Source organism: Alligator mississippiensis, chromosome 11 (assembly GCF_030867095.1).
Source record: "Alligator mississippiensis isolate rAllMis1 chromosome 11, rAllMis1, whole genome shotgun sequence".
Classification (NCBI taxonomy): domain Eukaryota; kingdom Metazoa; phylum Chordata; order Crocodylia; family Alligatoridae; genus Alligator; species Alligator mississippiensis.
Genome location: NC_081834.1, coordinates 28,633,133 through 28,657,205, shown reverse-complemented (window position 1 = coordinate 28,657,205; position 24,073 = coordinate 28,633,133). Strand labels below are relative to the sequence as shown.

General features: G+C 47.0%; 1 protein-coding gene across 11 annotated transcripts in view; it reads right to left on the bottom strand.

The window, feature by feature from the left end:
- LINGO1 (leucine rich repeat and Ig domain containing 1) overlaps window positions 1–24,073 on the bottom strand; it is a 512,521-nt gene that overhangs the window by 290,474 nt on the left and 197,974 nt on the right. For 3 of the 11 annotated variants that reach the window (XM_019477618.2, XM_059714748.1, XM_059714747.1), the window contains one exon: window positions 2,060–2,196. The exons of the other annotated variants lie outside the window; for them this stretch is intronic. The gene's annotated coding sequence lies outside the window, so the exon portion shown is untranslated. The remainder of the gene's footprint in view (window positions 1–2,059; window positions 2,197–24,073) is intronic. 11 annotated transcript variants of the gene reach the window in all.

The following is a 24,073-nucleotide window of genomic DNA, read 5'->3' as shown; positions in this document are numbered from 1 at the left end:
TGCAGCTGCCTCCTTGATTAGACTGGCAGGACTGGTGGGTATCAAAAGCAGCATTTTCCAGTGCCTTTTCATTACGGTCAGCTGCGGAGCCCTGGCTGGGACCCGTCTGTGGCACTCCGTTTTATTACAAGCAACAAGCAATGCGCAGTGCTCCTGCCTTCAGGCGAGGATGCTGGTGCATAGTTTCACTCAGGGAAGATAAATAGCGGATGTCTTTCCCCATTTGAGTTATATTTGTGTTGCAGGAGGCTGGGAGAAAGGAGTGGAGACGAATACACTGCATGTATGGAGGAAAAGAAAGATGGGGTGAAGAAGGATGAGGTGGGGAAGAAAAGGCAAGAGAACTCTTTCTGGAAAGCTCTTTGTGCTAAGATCAGCCAAGGGACAACTAGAAGGACACCTCAGATGAAGACCTTGCTGCCCTCGCTCCATTTTACCATCTTACCTCTCCCACCTCCTCCCCCAGCCTGGGAAAGCAAGCCACTGGGCCAAGTAAACTCCTTGTAACAAGCTACTCTGGGAAGCTATGAAATCTCCTTCACTAGAGGCTTTCATAAAGACGCTGGACAAACAGCTTGGGACAGTTGATGGTATGCAACTGTGCAGGAAGTAGGAGAGGCCCATGGTAGCTGAGCCTTTGGGATGGATCAGGGAGGTGGAAGGGAGAATGGCTCCCCCCAGTGAAACAAAGGCCTGCTGACTTGCACATCCTCACCCAGACAGTGACCTGACAGGGCATACCCACCCAGGGACTCCTGCAGGAGAGCTTCCTTAGCTAAAACAGATGCCTCCTTCCAGTTTCCCTGTAGAGCACTGCAAGTATCAGATGAGACACTGAGGCTCAGGTATATTAAATAAGATGCTTGGGTTTGTGCAAGGAATCACAGATGGGAGCTGAACCTACACCTCCTGTGGCACAGGCAAGTCCCTTCAGCCTGGTTTGCACCTAGAGGGCAATCCAAAATCTGGGTTGCCCTCTAGGTGCAGTCACTGCATAGATTCCCTACACCATCCGGGCTCCTAGAGTGCAGTGTGGGGTAACAGCTTGCAAGCTGACAGAAGACCAGAAGATGAGAAGCAAATTGGGTGGGGAGAGAGAGAGAGAGATACAAATGGATAACTGCAAACCCCAGAGATCGCAGAGGGAGATTGACAGATCTGCTAACCGGCACACACAGGATGGATAGGGAGATAAGGGCAGGCAAACAAGCAGATAATTGCAGCTAAGGGATGAGAGTCCACTGCTGGAGCAGAGACGCCCTAAGGCCGGTCTTGAATGCTGTGCTCAAAGAAGCAAGCACCAAACACATCTTTGCCAGAGGAGAGAGGTCGGCAAGGACTGCCAGCACTTTCCACCTCCCCCCTGTCCCCCCACCCCATTACAGAAAGGGCCAGAGGTCTGCTGTGGGGAGAGGAAGGCTATAGAGACAAGGACCTCCCAAGCTATTCTGAGCTGCATCTGAGTGGGTCTGGAAAGGGAGGCCAACCTGGCTGGCTTGGGGTAGGGAGAGGGTCATCAGGCTTGGCTCTCATGCTCTTCCTTCCACCCTCTGGTGGGCAAATACATGTAACAGAGGTGGTCAACATTTTGGCTGAATGAATGGCACAGGCCTGGTCTGAAGGCCAGATTGGACCCCACATACCCCTGGGGCCCCATAATGCCTCCATCCAGTCCTGTACACTGGAATCAGGCCTGTGCACAGGGCAACAGTCCATGGGGATCTGGCCCGTGGGCCAAGGTTTGAGCGTCCCTCTATTACAATCCTGCTGAACTTAAGAAGAGGTCTGTCCCCTCTGGGCTAGGCCGTGCCCCCCGCTTCTCCCCTTGGATAAAGAGGGTATGAGGAGACATCCACTGTGTCCGGGCCAACCTACGCCGGATGCCAGGTCAACTTCCCTGTACTGAGAGGCAGGCTGGGTTCAGGGCCCGGTGCAGATGGATGGAGATTGGTTTGTTGCCGTGGCAGGTACCTTCATAGACTGCTCTTCCCGACCCCGACCTGTCCTGCACGTGCGTGACATTTACTACGGTACCAGTGGTGCGGAGTCAGGGCCTTACCTTAACGTACACCAGCACTGCAGTTGCCCAGGGCTATGAGAGGGATGAGGCCACAAACACATTCAGGATACTTTGGCTTGCCCTGCCAGAGGGAGCCTTCAGGGTCAGGAAAGGTGTCGGCGAGAGATGGGACTGTCCTGTGAAGGGAAGGAGAGATGTGTTAGGCTGGGACCAAGTGACGGAGTCTGGTTTGAACATTTGGGTCAACTCCTTACTCCTGAGGCAGTTGCCCTGTTCCCCCCGCCCTCATTACACTGCTAGGGACTGGGCACCTGGAATTTGTAGAGTTCCCATTAGTGGTGCAAAGAGGGCAGGGGGGACGAGGGCAGGGCAACTGCCCCAGGAGTAAGGAGTTGACCTGAACGTTCAGACCAGACTTCATCACTTGGTCCCAGCCTGACACATCTCTCCCTCCTTTTCAAAGGCCAGGATCAAGGCGTCTCAAACTGGGCATCCAGGAAGGACGTCGCTCAAAGAAACTGTGGCTGCAGCTGAGAATTTCTGCTCTTGACTTACCCCCGCGGTTTCCCCACTGCAAAAAATTAAGATAATGACACTTTCCCATCTTGGCAGAGTCCCCTGGGCTGCTGGCACAAGAAGCATGGGGTTTAAGAATTACTCTGGGGGGGCTCGGGCAGCCTAGATACTTCCCCCACCCAAGCTATGGTGGCCTGCTCCTGCTAGTGTGTGAACAAGTCGTCAGAGAGGCAACCTTCTCCTCCAATCCCCCTTCCAGCATGAGAACAGGCTTGGCTGGCACAGTTACCTGTTTTTTTCCCCCCACATGTAATTTTTCTTAATTGGGAGCTTGTTAATTATCCCAATACTTTGCAGAGGAAATAAACAGCAATTAGAGAAATAAGTGGTATTTTTATTCCCTGGCAAGCGCGCAGCAATGCCTCGCTCCCCGACGCCTCCCCCCCCCCGCAGATCCCACCCGCTCCTGCTCTGCTGGCCGAGTCTCTCCCCCTCCCCTTCTGTTCTCTTCAGAGCAGGGCTGCGTTCCCGAGCCGTGTAGGAAGCGTTACCGTGTGAAAGCAGCAGGCCGTCCCACTGTAATCTGTTTTAAAAGTCATAAATTGCTGAGAAAAGCCAGTTTTTTCCGTGCAACAGAAGGTTAGAGTGTTTAAAGAGAGCACTGGAACTGTTTTTATTAATCAGAACTGCTATAAAGAAAGCATTTTAATTAACATAATTATCCTGATTGAGAGAAGCAGCCCGCACCTCACAGATACTTTTCAAACTAAAGATGCAAGCTGTCACAATCAGTCATAATTAAGTAAAACGAGCCATTTTTCCTCCCCCCCCATGCATTTTTCTTTTCTTCTCTCAAACTAAAGCTGGAAGTTGAACAAAGCCAGATGCCGTAAATTATGTGAGGAGGCTTGTGACGCTGAAGGCTGCTGGTGGGTGGGCTGCCGTGGGCGTAACAGTTGGCAAGGCTATGGCAGTACTGGGGACACTTCCCATGGATGGGCCCTAGCACTTCCTGGCCTCTTCTCTCTTAAGCACGTGTGCCTCTCCATGCTTCTGCCTCCTCTCTCACACCTGACAAAAACACAGAGGTGGGCCCTTTCCAGTCCTTCTGCCTGGCTCCTCTGCTCTCTGCCCGCACAATGCCATACCCTGTTCTCACATTTTCTCCTCTGGAGCCTCCCACTTTCCTGCTCAATCCAATATGGTTCAGCAGTAATACCACCCCCACTCACAACTGTGGCACAAATGTCCCTGGGTGGCATCAGATAGCTTAGTTTGCATCAGGGACCCATCAGCAAGGTTACAGCAAACAGCGTGCAGAGGCCCAGCTGGCATGGAGCTATCGCTCTCACCAAGGGCACATCCTTCACAGCTGGACCCTTGAAAGTGGACCCTTGAGGTTCCATCTGCTTTAAGATGAGCCTTCCCCTGGGCAAGCACCTCCAATACATCCCATTATAGCACCACTACCACTACCCTGTGGGATGTCAATAGAACCTCCAGTGTCCCTAGAGCCTGAGGCTTTCCCGTGTCTGTGCACAGTGTTGCTACCCCTTCTCATAGTCTCTGGAGCTTTGCTCTTTTATGAGCACAAGTGACCTACAAGGTGCTTCCAGCCCCTTGGCAATCCTCAGTCAATTGAGCTCTTACAACACTCCCAACTCTGCAGGGAGACTTCCAGTTCCTGCAATACTGTCCTGTTTTCCAGAGCTCTTTACAGCACAACCACCCTGTACCCCTTAACCACTTGAAAGCCATGGCACCATGCCAACAGTCCCGCCACCATTTGACATCTACTAATGGACACCTTCCTAGTACAACAGACATCTTCCAGGTTCTCCATAACAACTGCCCCACTGATTCCCCAGTGCTGAATGCACAAGCACTGGTGTTCCCTTCTCCCCCAGATACCTGGGCTGGTTAGCACTCGTCTCTCAGCAGTACTCAAGGCTCCAGGCTGCCTTTTGGGGGTTAATCTCCTTGCTCATTTTGTTGTGCTCGTTTGGGGCTGCAGCAAACAACCAGGGAGATTGAGGTGCCCATAAAGCACACAAGATTTGTAGGACTTTGTTTCCAATGTGATATCGTAGTCAACAGATAAAAGATTTATTCTCTTGGAAAAAACACCAAAAAAATCCTGGCTCTGGGCTATCAGCCAAAAAGAGGGGGGAGGAAGGAAGGAAAGAAAAAAGCAGCAAGAAGAGTGCAAGAGGAGAGACAGCTGTGTTTGTGTCTGGGTTTCTCTGAGCGTTGCAGGCCTCAGCCAGTTTCCATAAGGTCATGGAGCCTGCTGGGGATGCTGTGGTCCATCTCCAATGGACTCCCAGTTCTGATCTGCCTCCACTACCTGCCTTATGCTGTTCGCTGCACCAGGCATTACATGTGCACTAAGCACAGAGGCAACAGAAGGTGCCTTGATATTACTGCTGCTGCTGCTGCTGTTGGGATTAAGCCAACCTAGTCCTGTGCCCTCCCCAGTTTACCATATCCACAAAGAGCCAGGGAGGGAGGAGGGAAGGGAGCACGGTTGAAACGACAAATGTCAGACTTGCTGTACCCAGATGCCCACAGGATGCACTGGAGGGTGGTCAGCACTAAGTCATGTAAACAGGTCTGAGCTCTCACTACCAGATCCTCAGTGAGGATAGGCCTGCCTAGCTGCATGGGTCATGCTGATTTGCCTCCTACAGATCAGCTCGAAGAGAGCCAAAGGACAGAATTCAACAAGGGGAATAAACCCCCTTCTCTTCTGGGGAAAGACCCGTGCAAAGAAGTGGAAAGAAACCTGAAACAAAGTGCCTGATACCCCTCTAATCTCAGACATAGATGATCCTTCCAGGTGAAAGGCAATTAATTGAGTCTACTCCGACGCACTGGAATACCGAGCCTGATACCCCTCTAATCTCAAGACACAGATGATCCTTCCAGGCGAAAGACAGAAGATAACTGGGCTGGAATCAACATGAGGCCAAAAGTCATTGCCAGGGTTGCACAGGGAAAGAAAATGTCAGACTGAACTGACATGGAAGCTGAACTATCCTCAGGGCAGCCTGGTCCCTTATGCAAATGTCCTCTAGACTTTAAACTGAAGTCCTCCAGGAATAACACTAAAGCCTTAGAGCACTTCTACATGTGGTCAGGGGGTGGTGGGGGCAGGCAGGGTGTACTTTAATTAGACTGTCTCCGAGAGCTGCTCTAATTAAAGTACCACTGCGTCTCCCTGTGCTTGAAAATGGCAGTGGGGACCCTTGAACTAAAGTTCGTTTGACAAGCTTTAGTTCAAGCGCCCCCTGCCACCATTTTTAAGCATGGTGATACTGATACATAAGACACAGGAGGCTTCTGGAGCATGGCAATTGCCACGCTTCAGCAGACTCAATTAATTGAGTCTACTCCGACACACTGGAATTCCAGCGTGTCCAAGCAGCCTCCATGCTTGTGTATAGGTGCTCTTACAGACTGCCCTCCGCACTCCAGACTGCTGTTCTGAACCTCCTACAACACTCCAACTCTATATAGCCTGGTCATAAATGTATAGATCTGCATTAGCATTTGTGTGACCACCCTAAAGGGAAGCATACGGCTTTGCTAACCGGTATATTTGGGTGGATGCTCAGAAAAGCTTTTGTCTTCTGTGCTAGGGGCAGCTGGGGATGGAGCTCTGAGGAAACAAAGAGCTTCCACCTAGGAGACCTAGAGATGCAGTACTGGTGTTGGGAGCTCCACAGTGGGGCATGCTTTGGGCTGGCACCAAAAATGGCCCCAGTGGACCAGTCCTTTCCTGCAGCACATGCCACCTGGATCCGACACCAGAACCCTCAGTCTTTTGATGCTTTGGTCTGTCAAAGGCTCTAGTGTCAAAACCCAGCCTTTCCCTTTTAATGTTCTGGGATCCATTTCTTTGGATAAAGCCTAGAAGCTATCTACGCTGCAGCAAACAGGCCCTAAGGAATCCATTCCAGATTTTGTACTGAGGGGCCCATACAGAAACCTCAAATGTGTTCATTTCCATCCTAATCCAGCCTTGATGGATGAGTTTGCATACCAACCCTAGACCACTTTCCAGCCATCTTCTGTCTCTGTACCAGGATTAAATCAAAACTCTAGTCTAGGCCATCATGTACCCTGCCCCCCAGTTTAGCAGTTCAAAATCCAGATCATGTAGACTCAAGCCTGTATCTAGTTTTAGGTAAAGATCCCAGAATCTTTTGATGGCTCTTGCCACTGGAGAAACTCATTCCTCCCAACCCCCTACAAGACTGGGAAGCATCATCCCAATATTTCAGATGGCAAACAGAGGTATGGAGATGAAATGATTTCCCTGAGGTCACATGTAGATCAACAACAGAATGAGAACTGAAACCATCTCTCCCATGTCCCAATCTAGACCTCAAGCTACAAGAGCTTCCCTCTCCCCCACACATGCTGAGACAAGACACAGGGAATACAAGTTAATTTAAGGTCTGTAAGCATCCGATAAACTCACTTTAGCATTTTAATGGCAAATCTTTATGAGCAGTACACTACATCATTAATATCACAACTTAATGCCTGATATAATAAACTGTTAATAATTTGTGCTTAAATTATAAGCTCCTTTGTTTTTAAAAGGATAGTTCTGATTTGATGGGTCCATCGTAAGTTGTATAGGACAATTAAAAATGCCCGTCAAATTAATGTTGACGCAATGGCACAACACAAGTGTCAAAGTCATCGTGTGCAGCGTCTTCTAGAACGTTCTGCCATGTGGACTGCTGCAAAGATGGGGAATAAGGAGACGTTCTTTGTGAGTGCTGTCCATCCAACAAAACCGCTTTATGACTTGCATACAGGCAGACAGCTATCTAGGCAGCCTGGCCTGCTGTCAGGGTAGAATAGACTTGGCTTCTATGGTTATTAACAGTATTGCACGTGGACAGAAAACACAGAAACTAGCTAGACATGTCCACTAACTCTCTTTCCACCAGCTTCTCTCCACGAAAGTTATGTCAAGGCAAGATGATGACAAGACTGCCTTTGAACAAGGCTGCTCAGAAATCTTCCAAAGAGATGATTTCCAGTAGAAATTGCATTTCCTTCAGAGACTGACCTTTCAGAACTGGGTTTCATCTTCATTTACAACTAGCCTTGTAGAGAACCTCATCCCACTTGGAAACAGATATTACTTCTGCACCTCTGCTAAAGACTAAACATGCAAGGTGGACATCATGGAGGATATGGAGGCTTGTGAAAGTCACACTGGTGCAGCGCACGGGATCACAAAACGTGGGACTGCATGTGAAAGGGCTGTATGCAGGCCCATGCCTGGAGACGATGGGTTTGTTGGTTCTCTGCACCTTAGAGAAGCATGGAAACTCTATATGCGTTGAATGAAGGTGGCTGTGTGGTATGCAAGATTTTATTTTAAATGGATGGCATAATTTACTAGTTAATAATATGCTCTAAAAACCATTCAGGAAGCCAAGTAAAAAAAAGCTTTGAGGTTAGGATCAGATTTGGGTTAGGAATAATGCAACTGGGTAGGAGTCTTCTGAGGCCTGTTTCACTCATCACACCTTTGCTGAGGACAGACCATAATACTAGGACTAAAGACACGATACTACAGATTTCTACTGGCTCTCTTCCCATTCCAGACTGTGAAGTGGGGAGGGGCTAGGTTGTACAGGTCTTCATTCATATTCTTTATGTATACATAATCTGTCTCTCATCCCCTCATATTTTAATCCCAGTTATAAATAGGAATCTTTCCTGGAAAGAAACATTAGCGTTGATAACATTACACAACACACAATGGCTGTTCTTCCAGCCACTGCTCCTCCCTCCATGACCCAACCCAGTAGCAGAGGGGCAGGGTACCCTCTATGGGCTTTCATGTCTTATTCAGAGAAATATTTTCCCCACACAGACAAGTCTGGGCATTCTCATTTTATCAAAGCTGAGGTTGTGGCAAGATGAACAGCGATGCTTATAAACTCCCTAGAAGGGAAATGTTAATAGGCACCAAGTGGAGGTCAAGACAAGACCTTACTCACATTATCTACACTGCCAGAACCACACCTTGCATCTCAGTCCAGCTGCTTGACAATCCAGTAGCTCCCATACCTGGATTGTGCTGTTGGACCCTCTGCTAAGTCACTCTCCTTGCCACCTCTCCATTCCTTTTGCAGGAGGTTACAGCAAGAACAACGGTGGAGCCTTTAGGTTGCTGAACAGGAAGAGAGTTACTCAAAGCGGCAGACCACCTGGGGATGCTTTACCTGGAGCAACAGAAAGATAGCAAAATCCTTCTGCTACCAGGTCCCATAACTGTCCTTCTCAGAGAACTCATTCACAACATCCTCAGCCAAATACAGCTCCTAAGCCACACCCAGCCTGGTCTCTCCACTTGAACAGGACTGTGAACACAGCTTTCTATACCCATCTGGGCTGTTATCAGGAACACTGCTCTGTAAACACTGCTTGTTCTGTTCGGTCACAGCCTGCTCCCATGGGACAGTCAGATAGCAATCTAACACCCCTTCCTAGAATACTATATTTACCAGCACAGTAACAGGGAAAACCCAAACACAACCACACTTATAAGTGGGAACTCTGAGGATTCACTGACATCTTCAGGATGGAGCAAGCCCTTAATTATCAGGAGAGTATAATCAATAAGAATGAAGTGGACTTATACAGGCTGGTGCTGTTCAAGGGTTTGTACAACTAGATGCAATGGGAGGAAATTAAGAAAGGCAAAATTCAGACTTGGAACACTAACACTAGTGTGACCCAAGGCACTGTAATACTAGGGAACAATCCTGCATGGGCCCTGGGGAGATGGGAAAATGTTCCTGTATACCTGATTCCACCTCCAGCTTCCACGATGCTTGGGATACAGGGAAGGAAAGGAGCCAACTGGACAATGTAAGAACTAATCTGAACCTCTGCTCCTCACTTCAGCCAAATTGAAACATTTCCTTTGGACCAAAGAAGTGCATCACATGCGGCTAAAATTATTGGTGCTGCTAAGAGCTGGAAGATCTATTCTACCTGCTGAGCAAAGCTGATTCTCATGTGCTTTTACACACAGTTTTGTACCTCTGAGAGGTGTAGGCAGTTTGGATGAGCAACTTCTGCGTGAAAGGGGGGATGCAGAATAGGGGAGATCCTCCCTTTCCCTGTACCCAGGTGTTGGATGCATGTCCAGCACTGAACCTTCACAGCAATAAGCAGTTCTATCACCCCTCCTCACTGATTTGTGGGGAAGGACCTGAACCTTTTGCAGTCAGGCAGTAGAAGGAAAGCTGGCTTGCAGGTATCCATTTCAGGGAGCCAGGCTGCCAGCAACATGAAGCAAGGCCTTCTTCCAAACATCATGCATCATGACCATAAGTACATTTCATAATGGCTGGAGTTGGGGAGGGAAGACAGTTTACACTCTGCAGCTTTAGGTCATATAAATAAGTCATGTGCCAGGTTTTCAACGTTCATAGATTCATAGATGTCTGGGTTGGAAGAGACCTTAGCAGATCATTGAGTCCGACGCCCTGCCCTGGGCAGGAAAGAGTGTTGGGGTCAGACGACCCCAGCCAGGTGCTTGTCTAGCCTCTTCTTAAAGATCCCCAAGTTAGGGGAGAGCACTACCTCCCTTGGAAGCCCATTCCGGATTTTGACAACCCTTACTGTAAAGAAGTTCTTCCTGATGCCTAACATAAATCTGCTCTCCATCAGTTCGTGCCCATTGTTCCTAGTTAGTCCAAGGGGTACCCTGGTAAATAGGGCATCTCCTATTCCATGCTGTCCAATCCTGATGAATTTGTAGGTGGCCACAAGATCACCTCTCAGCCTTCTCTTAGGGAGGCTGAAGAGATCCAGGGCCCTCAATCTCGCCTCATGAGGTTTTGCCTGCAGGCCCCTAACCATACAAATGGCCCTCCTCTGAACCTTCTCAAGGCTGTCCACATCCTTCTTGAAGTGCAGCGCCCAAAACTGGACACAGTACCCCAACTGGGGCTTTCCCAATGTCACATAAAAAGGAAGTATCACCTCCCTGGACCTGTTTGTCATGCACCTGCTAATGCATGATAAAGTGTGGTTAGCTTTACTGATTGCTTTGTCACATTGACGACTCATGTTCATCTTGGAATCAACAGTGACTCCAAGATCCCTTTCCACTGCTATGCTGCTAAGGTCCTCCCCCAGCCCGTAAATGTACCGGTGATTCCTTCTTCCTAGGTGCAGCACCTTGCATTTGTCCTTACTGAAACCGCATCCTATTCTGTTCTGCCCATTTTTCCAACCTGTCCAGATCCGCCTGCATTCATTCCCTACCCTCTGGTGTGTTTACTTTACCCCGTAATTTGGTGTCATCTGCGAATCTGGACAGAGTGCTTTTCACGCCCTCATTCAAGTCACTGATGAAGACATTGAACAGCACTGGTCCAAGGACTGATCCTTGTGGGACTCCACTGCCCACATCTTTCCAAGTCGATACCAACCCATCCTGGAAATACTGGGAACTCTGTTCTCAGCTTGTGTAACCATCTGATATTTATGCTACCAGGAAATTATGACATATAAAATATATAAATGAAGATTTCCCTCAGAAAATGCAAGCAGTGCCTTTTGTGCTGCCCTGCATTTCAATCCCAGCATGATGCATGCACACATGCACACACGCACACGGGGGTATGGTACACAGGGACATTTTTTACTTTTGCAGTCTGCAGTTTCCCCTTGGGGGGGAAAACCAGTTTAACTTTTAGTCTAACCTTAAAAAGGAGACTAGCAAGATCTCTCTCCCATCAACTTCTAAAGTGACATTTAACTTGCATTTAACATTATAGATAAGCAATGGACAAACCTTAAGCTTACAGGTTCGGTGCAGAGAAGCAGTCATCTTCACTGCACTGGACCTCGATTCAGTCCTTCAGCCCCATACCCACATTTCATCCTCAAGACCTCCAACAGATGACCTCTCTTTTCCCCAACAGGCTTTTTATGTTCCCACACTGCCACTGCTCCCATTGTTCTTAATCATTGCTTGAGACATGTCCCTCAGCTGCAGTTTTGAGTGGTTGGGGCTGGGACTCATGTCTGTTGTTTATCACTGTCATTAGGAACTATTTTGTTATCATTTGAATGCACAAAGCTAGAGGAATTAAAGGTTGGATTGCACTAACCACCAGAAGCCCTCTTGCCAGCCATGCACCACATGTACCCACCACCTCCATTACCTACGATCTCTTATTTACAGGCTCCGATTCTTGCCTCATCCATCCTCAGTATGACAGAGGTTGGTAATCTCTCAATAGGCAAAACTGCAAAGATTAGTTCAGAGAAACACCCAGCCACCTTGGATCCTTGTGTATAACTGAGGACTAACAACTGTGCAGAAAATAACTCCAGGATGGGTTCTTCAGAGACATTTCTGGTCTTGTCTGCTTCCTCTGGTCAGGCCAAGAACATGTCCAAAACAGCCTCTCTCATGGGATTGTAGTGTTTCAACTTGAGGCCTAAGACAGCAAGGACCCAAGAAAGAAAAAAAAATCAAAAGCAAATGGGGAATCTTGATGGTTTTAACCATCATTAATCATTTGGGTTTGCTTAGAGGTTTAGATGAGGGAAGAAGTGAGATCTCCTATGTTCTGAACCAGCTTCTGTCTGCCTAGTTACATACTCTGAATGCGCAGCAGTGAGAGGCCCCAGATCCAGACACCCAAGAATTTAGGTGAAGTACAGAATGGGAGGTATAAAACAAGTCTGGGAGAAATACCAAGACTGCCTTTGTCTGCTCCTGTACCACCATGGCACACTGAAGCAAAGCACAAGATCCAAGCACTTCCTGAATCTGGGATTTAGCAGACCCAGGACTTCACAGCTTGGATCCCCATAGTTCATTGAGATTTAAATGTTAAAATCCCATTGCTGTCACATTTAGGGCTCTTGACATCCTCCATCCCTTACTTACAGAAAAAACAAACGGTGGCTTGCTGAAGCCTTTCCCTATATGAATGGCTTTCATTTAATCTGGGAAGTCTATATGGCAACTGGGAACCAAAGAAGGAAGAGTAGTTTGGTTCTCACAACCTGCTGAAACCAAGAATCTAGCTACAACTGAAGCAGGTTCTTACACCTGCTCTCCACCAAACGCACAGCCTTTCCAGCCACTCCCCAGCGACATCTAAGGATCTGGCACATTCAGAAGTAACACACAGAGGCAGTGCTTTGAGGACCAGAGAACAGTGTTTACCCATTGTCTTTCCCCAGTGCAGTGCTCAGCAGTGGAACAATTGTAGTGCAGTCTGCAATTTCACATCTATGTTTGTAGGGCCATGAATTTTCCTGGGGACCACCCGAGGGACTCTGACCATGTCTTCCCAAACATCATCCTGAGGACATGGTGCAGAAGCTGGCTTAGCCCTGCAGATGCATCATGTATTGTTACATGAACACATTGGTCTGGAACAGCCTGCCACCGGAGGTGGTTCAAGTGCCTACATTGAACATCTTCAAGAGCAAACTGGATGCTTATCTTGCTGGGATCCTATGACCCCAGCTGACTTCCTGCCCTTTGGGCAGGGGGCTGGACTCGATGATCTTCCAAGGTCCCTTCCAGCCCTAATGTCTATGAAATCTATGAAATCTATGTAGAGCACAAACAGCACTGTCCTCTCCAAGAAGTATTTAAATACAGGTTATATAAGAGTGAAGCTCATGATGCGTTAGAGTTACAAGATCCAGGGCTTGGCTGCATACACAGTAAGTGTTTATAAATACAGAATATTGTTATTTATGCCTGATTAACCCTTGCTCAAACTTGTTACTTCCATATAGATACTTGCAAGATGCACCTGAAATGGGATGAGTTACTAGGCATGGCCCCAAGGTTTTCAGGGGAGGAAGCAGATCTCCTTCCCATCCCCATGAGGGTGCGCTCATGAAGCGGCAGGGGCCATGGTGATCCACCTTAATCTGCGCTGCTGCTACTCCTGCATATTAGAGTTCAGCTCACCTATGCAAGACGTTTCTGCTCAGAGGTCCTCCTTGCTTACTACATGCTTCTTCCTGAGACGTACACCCTTTATACCATCCTACCCTTTATAGCATCCTACACATCCTGCATTGTGCAGCAGTCTCATGGAACCGTAAAATCTGCTGGAAGGCAACTCTACCCAGGGTCCAGCAGATCAGCACAGCACAGCACAGCACAAGCTCTGCACAACACAACTACCAATGCCAGCGGGGTCACAGCAGAACCTCTTAAAGTACAATTCTCCACATCATCCTTCCCATAATGAGATAATATATAATTGGTTAATATATAATACACAATTATTAACCTAGAACACCATTTCCAATGCATAATCTACTAACACTGTTGATTAAAATCTAAGCCTGTTATATTGTTGTGTGAATAGTTTGCATCCCGAGGAGAAAAGCAATGCTACGGTCTGGCAGTGGCAAGTCCGCTGGTTCTTATGCTGTCTTTTGAGGCTGAGATGTCTCAACCATGGGTGGCTGTTGCTCATCTAAAACCCACTTGAGCAGAACAACAGACTCGGCACCCCTCCTCTTCTCTATGTTCCATATCTACACAGATTGGACTGCCTGTGATGACAACCACATACACCCATAGTAATACCTCTTGAGACACCCCAGTTGTCTGCCACTGTAGTTTCCTGTTATGAATCCATACTGTCATTTTCATGAAGAAGTAGTAACTCCCAAGACCCCTAGTTGTCTGAAGCTTTATTCTTATGCCTCATCTGTCTCTATATTTAAGTCCCTGGTGACTACCATAATTTTCAAACAGTGAAAGGCATGCTTGTCTTCACTGGAAGATTTATCAGCAGTTGAGAGAATAGGATCAAGAACATTTTGGTTTTAATTAAAGGGTGCTAAATCTGGATCAGAATCCAACCCTCCATCACTTTTCAGCTGGAGTTTTATTTAGACATCTTTTTCCCCCTCAACACATTGAGTTAGAAGCAATGGGGACTAGCAGCAATAGGTTTAACCTGCAGTCTATGGCAAACTACTTAGACTCGTACCTACCAAGAGTGCCATACTACAACAGGGGTCGGCTACCCCCAGCACGTGTGCCCAGCATGGCACGCGAGGCCATTTTCCTTGCCACACGTTGGGGCCAGGGAGGCAGCAGCTGGTTTTAGCCTCCCGGCTGCAGCTGGCCCCACCTCTGGGTAGCTGCTGCCAGCTGGAAGCCCGGGCTGCTCCCAGCAGGCAGGTGGGACACTGCAAGCCCTGATGGGAGCAGCCAAGGCTCCATAGCTATCAGCAGCTACCCAGAACCAGGGCCAGCTGAAAATATCTGCTGCTTCTCTGCCCCGGCCCCAGCTGCCTCCCAGCCCTAGACCTGGTTCTAGGCTCTGGGGAGGCAGCACGTTCCAGCAATGCTCCCCACTGTGCTGCCCTCGCTGCTTCTGCAAAGCGCTGGAACCCAGCATGGCAAGGCACAGCCGAGGGCGCAGAAAGCTGCCTGCTCCGAGCTCCCTGCTGCTCTGCCACAATTTCCCTGCAGGCAGGGGCAGCAGCGATGGGCATAACCCTGTGTTGCTGCCCACGCTGCTCCCGTGCACACAGGGGAAGTGTGGCAGGGTAGCGGGGAGCTTGGAGCAGGCAGCTTTCTGCGCCCCCTGCTGTGCCCTGCCATGCCGGGTTCCAATGCTGCTTTGCAGAAGCGGCGAGGGCAGCACAGCAGGGAGCACTGCTGGTATGTACTGCCTCCCTGGGGTCGGGGCCAGGGAGGAGAGGCAGCAAATGTTTGCAGCTGGCCCAGGTTCTGGGTACCTGCTGACAGCCACAGAGCCTGGGCTGAGGGGCAGGGGCTTTGGCTGGGGGGCAGGGGCAGCAGGGCTGGGGGCAGGGGCTTTGGGTGTGGGGCACAGGGTAGCAGGGCTGGGGCGCAGGGGCTTTGGATGGGGGGCAAGGGGCACAAGCAGGGCATCCTGCCATGTACCCCCTGCCCTCATTTTGTTTTTCTGGCATGCCGGCACTCCGGCACCTTCCAAGGTAGGCATTGTGGGGGTTTTCGGCACTCTGGCCAAAAAACCTTGCCTACCCCTGTACTACAACATGTTATTACCAGGAATAGTAAAAATGGATTTGATGTGTATGATCACCTGTTCATCTGTGGAATCTTCTAACAAGGCTCTATCAGAGAAATAGGAAACAAATGATCCTACAGAGTTTTTTTTTCCCCACCCAGTGTAAATAGATTTATGACTATTTTAATCCAGGATGGAAATGGGAGGAAGATAATTACTCCTATATTGCTGACATAAGCTTGCCTGGCCACGTAAACCTAACACCCCTTAACTTCTTCCACAATATCACTGCTCATTTGAGGTCAATATAAACATCTTTGGCCCTTCTCACAAATGAGTTTCACACACCTAATTCAAGAATTGTCAAATTCCCCCCTTCCCCTTTGCAACCCTGCACCATTTTTCTTTTACATATTTGGTGCCTTCAGACATCTCTTCTAGTAATGAAAGTTCTCTCTTAAATTGATGGTAGAAGCTGGGAATATGATATCATGGCCACCTTGTACTAATAGCTTTAATTATGTTTGCCATATTTCATCCTTGGCAATAGCTCCAGTAATCATAGTTCACATTCTACCCACACGTCCTCCTGGCCTCTCCATTGGACTGTTTAAAAAATACACATGCACCTGTCACGCTCCTAGTCAAGCTCTGGGCATTCTTCCACTGCTGTTTTGGGACATGCTCTACAGAATGTGCCTTTAGCCTCCCAGGCCTGTATTCCCTTTATAAATTATAGTTTTGTAGCTGAAAAAGAAAATAATCTCTGTTCTTGAGCGGGAAGCCTTTTGGCAATGTCAATAAGTCGTTTATGTTCAGTTGCTTTTAATACTGGCCTCCCTCCCATAAATAGAAAAAAAAACCTGTTGCCATCCATGAACTAAGGCCAAAGTCTCCTCCTCTATGTGAGTATATTGGCTTTCTGGTTTTGGTAGTTTACATGACAAAAAAGCTACTGGACTCCAATCTGAACATAACCTTCTAAAAAGACTGTGCCAAGACCCTTCTTGGAACTATGTGCAGACAACTTAGTTTTGCACTGTGAGGACTACAGACCTCTTTAATCAATCCCTTCAGTTTCTCAACTTCTTTAAGATTTGTATCTCATGTCCATTAGATATCATTGCACGGGACGCACTAAGGTTGCCAGCTGAAGTGGTTAGATTAGGTATAAATTGCCCTGCACCATTCACCATTTCAAGAAATCTGTTGCTCCCCTTCCTTTCCTGGTGGGACAGGCATGTCGACAACGACCTCATTCTTACTGTAAAGTGCCAGTATACCTTGCTGTGTTAGTTTCTGGCCCATGCAAGCTATTTCTGTTATGCAGAATTTACAGTTTTGGGTGCTGAACATTAAGCTCAGCAGCTCTGGTGCTTTTGAAAGCTGCTCAGGACCCCAAGTCACACCCCAGGATTGTTTTGCCCCAGATCAAACTCATCATCCATGTAAGCCTCCTGCCTGGTATATTAACCAGTGTTTTTTGTTGTACTTACAGGTGAAACATGTATACTAACCAATATTTTTTGTTGTACTTACAGGTGAAATGCACCAGATGCAGAAATTACAGGCTGAGAAACCATGTGTGTTAATGTGAACTCTGCCCTTTTTTTAAGAGCACTTGCCAACACCCTGTCGACCCATTGGTTGAGGGAAAACTTTAGGCATTAGTCATGCCTCCCATCATTTCTCCCCTTTTACTCAGTGGATTTTTAAAATTTAATTATTTTTATTGTGCACATAAGTGATGCTTTCTCTCCCTTTTTTTCTAAAATTCCTAACAGTAGATCTATTCTGTTGTCTCCTCATCTCAGTCTGTTGATTCCTAGAACCATAATCCTATGCAGATACTCCTTTAGCTTTCCCCTAGGGTGATGGCAACTTTCTTAAGGATGTCAGTTATAGGATAGCGGGGCTCTTTCATCAGTCTGCTGTTGAGTTTCCATATGTCCCCTGGAAGAAGTCCTCAGACACTTCAAGAATTTTCAGGGGCTATCCCACCCTAAGTGCACCCTTTTGATAAGCCAATGAATGGCTTGATGCATTTTTAACCTGATAATGGGCACTTTGTTCCCACTGGTAGTGTTACAAATTGTATCGTTTCCAAATATATTTGCTCATATATATAGTTCATATATTTCTTTACTACAGGGGTGTCAAACTTGCATCAGGCCATCAACAAGATCCGAACTGTGTGGCTCCCCCCAGGCTAGATCTGTGGTGGGTCTGGGGGCAGCAGTGAGGGGACAGAGATGGCAGAGGGTACAAAGGCAGTGGTGAGTGGACCACTAGTGGTAGGAGTCCAGTAGCGGGGGTCCAGCAGGCACAGGGCGAGTAAGGGCTTTATCTCCACAATCTTTTCTCGCTCCATTCAGTGTCCACAGGCTGGATGGGAGGGCTTTGTGGGTCAGATCTGGCCCATAGGCCATATTTTTGACATCCCTCCTTTACTGGATTCACACTGAACTCCCCCCCCCCCCCCCCCCCCCCCCCCCCCCCCAGTTTTACCCATTTCACTTGTACTGTTTACAGATACAGGATGCAGAATTTTTTTAACCTGATCTGGTTGTTTTCCACGTTTACCCAGAGTTTCAACTCAGTCGGGACATTTCACTGCTCCATTTTTCTACTCGAGGCATTTTCTTAGTCATACTCATGGGCCCAGTGTTATTCAGGGATCTATCAGAGCACTTCATTGACATTTCTAAACTAAACCTTTCCAAAATTTTTGTTTCACAAAAAGAAAATATTTCAAATTTTCATCCCAAGCTGGAAGGGAAACAAGGGTGCAAATGTTCGCATTTTCCAAAGACAGATTCTGGATTTTACTTAGCTCTACATTTAGATCAACTCCTGGATAGCAGTTTTGCAGGCCCAAATAATTACAAGTGCTCTCTGTGTCATTTGGAAACCCATCTCTGATTTGCAGGTGAAAATAGGCTATTAAACATCTAAAATGACATCATTTGAAGCCACAATTATTTGAACCTAGAGAAAATCAGGTGGCAGAATGCCACATTCCTACATACACTGACGTGCATGTATTCACACACAGCTGCAAAGAGATGTTTCAAACAAATTAATTCCTAGAGTGCACGTCCTTGTGGAAACTTAATTCTGCATCCTAAAAGGCCCAACCGCCTTAGTAACAATGACTGGAGATTGCAGCAAAGTGCTTGAAAATAGCTACAATTAGCTGGCTTTTCCCAGGCTTTGGCAGCTGGAGAGGCTCCGACAGCTGTTTGAAAACCCTTCCTCAGTGGGGTAAGCAAGCTGCTGGGTCCTCTGAAGAGATCTAATCAGTGCTATCGAACCGTGCTGCACCTGTGCCCTCATGGCATGAGTCCTGCTGCCTCCCGTAGCCCTCACCTCCAGGAGAGCCCTTGCACTGTAAAGGAGAACACCTTGGGGGAAACCCCTACTCATTTACCACCCCTGCCAGAGGGCTGGCTGCTGGTTTTCCCAAGGTACTCAGCTACACAAGGGGAGAAATCTAGGAGGGGAAGGAAGGCTCTAAAAAGGATGAGGAGGCTGAAACTTGGGAAGGGGTTCAGGAAGACAGTGGGAGCTCATGCACTGTCACTCAGGCAGAAAGACTGTTCCCTGCAATGTGGTATGTGAGGGACCAGGTTCTTCTGTCAGCCCAGTGCCTCCAGCAGAGCTCCTATGACACCCACTGATGCACATGAAGAATCAGACCCATTGTGCATACAGACATCAGGATTGTCAGTCGCAGTTCCATACTGTGCATATATTGTTGCTATAAGTAGCAGGTCCTTGAACTCAGCAATCTTGAGCTTTCCTAACAGAAACATCCATCCTTTAAGCTGAGGAGGGTTTTATTGGCTCTCAGCAGATTCATTGCTTTTATCATCTGTGAGCCCCCAGCCACGAAGAGTGACACAAGCATGAAAAGCAATGGAGACCCACAGTAACGCACATACTTCATGAATAATAGATAATACAGAACATGGGGTAGACTCCAGCATCCAAACATATGACAGGAAGGTAAATCTAGGTTTTAAAATGTGGAAAGAAGAATGCATTGCAGCCAAGGAGTGGGATTTAAGTCTGTATGCTGCCTGCCATTTGAAAAGTCCCTGTGTTTGCAGTAAATGCCCTGAATTTTCTTGCCACATTTGTGCTCCAAGCTGCAACCACCAACAGCCACACATGGAACATACCATTCACCTGCTGTCTGGTGCTCCTAGAAAATATGGTTCCCAAATGGTGCTTTTGCAGTCTGCTTTCCTGTCCAGAGTTCAAGCAGCAGAACTGCCTCCAGGTAGGACTGAGCAAAACTACCTTGGACAAAGGAAGAACCAATCCAAACTTCCACTTGGAATAAAACAGCATTCCAGACCCATCTAGGCCCTTCGCCCAATGCAACTCACAGTGTCTACAAGTAATTCTGCCTATTTTCTTTCCATGTGCACTCCAATGTCTTGCGCTATTATTCACACATGGCAACATAACTTTTTCCTGCAGACATACTAATCACATGGTTCACACTCACTCCTTTAGGCTACACCATATGCTTTTCTCCTACACAGTAGCAGTGAAGGTACCCTTCTGCTAAATTCTGAGCATGAGTGAGTCTGCCATGCTTTAGTAGAGGCGGATGGAGCCAACCTGGCAAGAAAGACCAGTCAAATTCAGACTGGGATATTCCCAAAAAATCCCCATTAAACTGTTGCAGAAAAGTGTGTTCAGCTAAACAAGAAACTTCATGGAACTGTTCCTTGATAAATGCCATATCCCAGAGTGCACGGTGGCTAGGAGACTGCCAGGCTTATCTCATTAGGAAGCAAAACCATGGAGTGTTTTCATAGGTACAGTCCAGCCACGAATCTCTGGTCCCTAGAGAATCATCAAGGCATGAAGCACTAGCACAACAACATTTCTGAAAAGTCAGGTTGTCCTTTCAGAATCTGGGTTTTGATGGTTTTGTGCCAATTTTTCTTCCTGTTCATTGACATTTTCTAGAGGATGACAAGTGAGAGCTTTGACTGGCTTTAATCCTAATGCAGTATTTAAAAAAGATAAATGGTAGGCCCCTTCTTGTTTTCTTGTAAGGAACTTACCCTGGCAAGTCTATGCATCAGAAGTGACTGGATTACATTAATATGCAGCAGCTGTGATGAAATGGCACTGCTGGAAGCTCTCCTCTGCCAGAGGGACCTTGCTCTTCGAGTCAGGCTCAACTTACAACCAACTACTTGCACACTTCTGTGTTACTGCTTGCTGCACTCTACTTGAGGGGCACAGCAGATTAATAAGGAACTTGGAAATAGCTCCATCCAGTATGGAAGGCACAGGGAAAGTTACAAGGAGGCATTATTAGCTGGTGGCCCTTAAGTCCCCACAGAGACCATCATAAAACATTAATTTGGTGAATCCAGCTTCCCTGTCTTAATTAGTAAGCAGCATGTCCCAAAACTCCATAGAAGTGAGAGGCTCCCCCACCAATCGCTTTTTTCTGGGTGCTATGAAATACAGGTACTCAACTTGTCAGACAGACACCTTTCAGGATGACAGAAAAGATGTAGATAGGGTCCATGAATTAAGAGTGATTCGTGAAGGTTATTCTCTGCATCCCCCAGTTTTTTACCTTTTGCTCCTTCTCCTGCCTGTTGGAAGAGGATTTCTAAACCAGGGCATGTTGGATTAGTGAGACTCTGACAGAAACCAGAGATGGGAAGATTACTAATGGGAGCCTTTAATGTCACATCTTGGGCTCTCGTTTATCTGAGCAAAGATTGAACTAGTCCTGTTCTCACTAACCTAACATCAAGAGTGCAGACTTCATCCCACAGGACTTTTCTGAGTGCGATACATTGTCTGTGGGAATCACATCATCCACCAGGGAAATGCAGCCGGAACACAAGATGAAGTGGCTGTTTCCCAGCATGCAGCAGCACTCCAGTATTTGAATCAGGGAAGGGAAGATTAATTCAGAAATTTAAGGGCAAATGCCTTGAAGGGGAAATGTGGGCATGAAGTCCAAAATGCACTGTCTACATTGAAACTGAACCAGAATGGCCAACTTGCACCTGGGCTTTCCAGTCTTTCTTTTGATAGCATTTTCATAACAAAATGTTTAAAACCAGTCCTTTGTTTCTTCAAGGAAAGAAGAGTCCCTAACCCCCACCATGATAAAATCTTTGTTTGCCAAAAAGCCAGTTTACTGTACTGTTTGAAAGCAAATAGCATATGGAAATCTACATATCAGTAAAGCATAATAATAATAATAATAACCATCACCACCACCAGATTTAAGAACTTCAATTTTGTGGGGAAACAGAAAAAACAAATCATCAGTTTTGTATGAAGTAAGTGCATAAGAATCTCATTTTGTTGATAAAACTCTTCTTATTAGATATTTTTTAACTGACTCTTATCAGCATCTCTACTCAAGTCAGAGCTGATTTCAGATTACAAACTCTTGGGAAGGCACCATTTTAGCTGGTGGCTACAGAGTACTTAGCACACTGCTGGGTGCTGAAAAACACATCAAATAAAAACTGTTACAAGAAGCATCCTAGGGTCATTTTTCTATCTCAAAAAATAAAGGACATTCCCAGCACAGGGACCCTTAAACCCATGCTAAAGAAGTAACTCAAAGTCAGTAGTAGCAGCTCATCAAATACCTTCAGTACCTTGTTTCCCCTTACTCTGCATCTCATAGCAAGCATCCTCTTGCAACCCTTGACATACGTTTCAAGTTCTCTCTAGAAGCCGTGTTACATCTTGCACCATGCACCAAGCGTAATCTACACTGTTAGTTACTACAGTTGGCAAATCTATGAGATTACAGTGTGTAAACTCCCAAGTATGAGGATCTGGACTGAGTTAGCCTGCATCTCTGACTGGGCAGCGACTTATTAGAAGCAGTCTTGAAAGGTCATTCTGTTAAATGAGTGGTGCTCCATCTTTTGGTACCATAGGCCAGATGAGAGCTGCAAGGCCAGTCCATGGGCTGGATCAGACCCCATGTGCTCGGACTGGATTCTAGGGTCCTTGTGTTACCTCTGCCTAGCCCTGCATGCCTGATCCAGTGTCCAAGGCCATGGCCTGCAGGGTTCCCTACAAACCTATAAGGAGCCCTATAGGTCAGCTGACACAGTGCCAGGGGCTGGATTTGGCCCACGGGGCAGGAGTTGAGCACCCCTGATTTAGCTCAGTGGGCCCAAAATTGAGATCTGTATACTACCAGTAACATAGAGCTGTTGGTGGTGATCTGGGGAGACCACAAGGAATCTGGTTTTTTTTTTCAGTTAGGTCTGAGGATGCACGTGTAACTCACTGGTAAGATGATACCCATGATCTGAATAAATATACCTGGAAAATCATGAAGCAGCACTAATTATGTACAAGTTGGGAGAGAGAGTAGTAAAGGGAACACTTCCAAAACAATTCTGGCAACTAAGTACATAAGATGCACTATGTTAAAGTCTGGGACTGACTGCATACACATGCAAACATGCACAGAGATACACACACATGTATCAGTGGCTAGTAATATGTTGGGTTTGTAGCAAATGATGACAAAATGGAAGACCAACAAGTTCAACAAATGTGCCTGGTATGTGAAACATGGAAGGGAGGGGAGGGGACAAGGGGGACAATGCAGTAGTAAAGCAACATACTGTAGAAACACAATCAAGAAACCAGACAGAACCTATGATGGCTGATTTATGCTGGACTATGCACGGACAGGCATACTCACAGTGTTGATTGTGACAAGTGGCCTACTATGCATATACCAGTTTTATGAGCCATTTATCTTCTCTTCAGTCAGGAAAGAGCCTAGATATTATAATCTAGCTAGTGTTCATGCAGGCACCAAGCTTCCCATGCAAAAAGAAAGGCATGAAAATATTTTAAATGTCCTAAAATCTCCATGCTTCAGCAACTTCTTCTGAGACTCCCTCTGTGAAAATCTTGTGCAATCCACTCAGGAGATGGACACAATGTTCACATTACTCCAATCCAACAGTATGATTGATGTAAGGAAGCATGAGGGGATTGGTTAGTTTGTGAACAATTGATGGGCTGAAAGGAATTCCCTGAGGAATTAATAAGATCCAAAAAAAATGTGAGCCTGTTTAAAGATATGTTAAGGAGAGAGAAGGCCTGAGCAAGCTAAGCAAATCTGGTCTTTGACAGATTATTTAATATCCTGTGACTCTGGCCTATTCACTGGAAATTGACTGGACAGGTGCTATTCTCTTAAAATGCATTAAGGATAAGACTGGTATTTTCCCTGACCATGTTCCAAGGAGGTCTGTGCTAAAGATGGGTCATTCCTCAGAAGCGATCAAAGTTTCTGGGAGCTGAGCAGATACAGTCAGGGTGCGGTTCCAGGCAGATGCCCAAGTCACTAACTATGGCAGATACTGTATCTTTGGAAATTCTGGCACACTGCACTGATGTATGTGATACACTCACTGCCTAGGTCCCAATGCCCAGCTGAGTGGGGCTAATC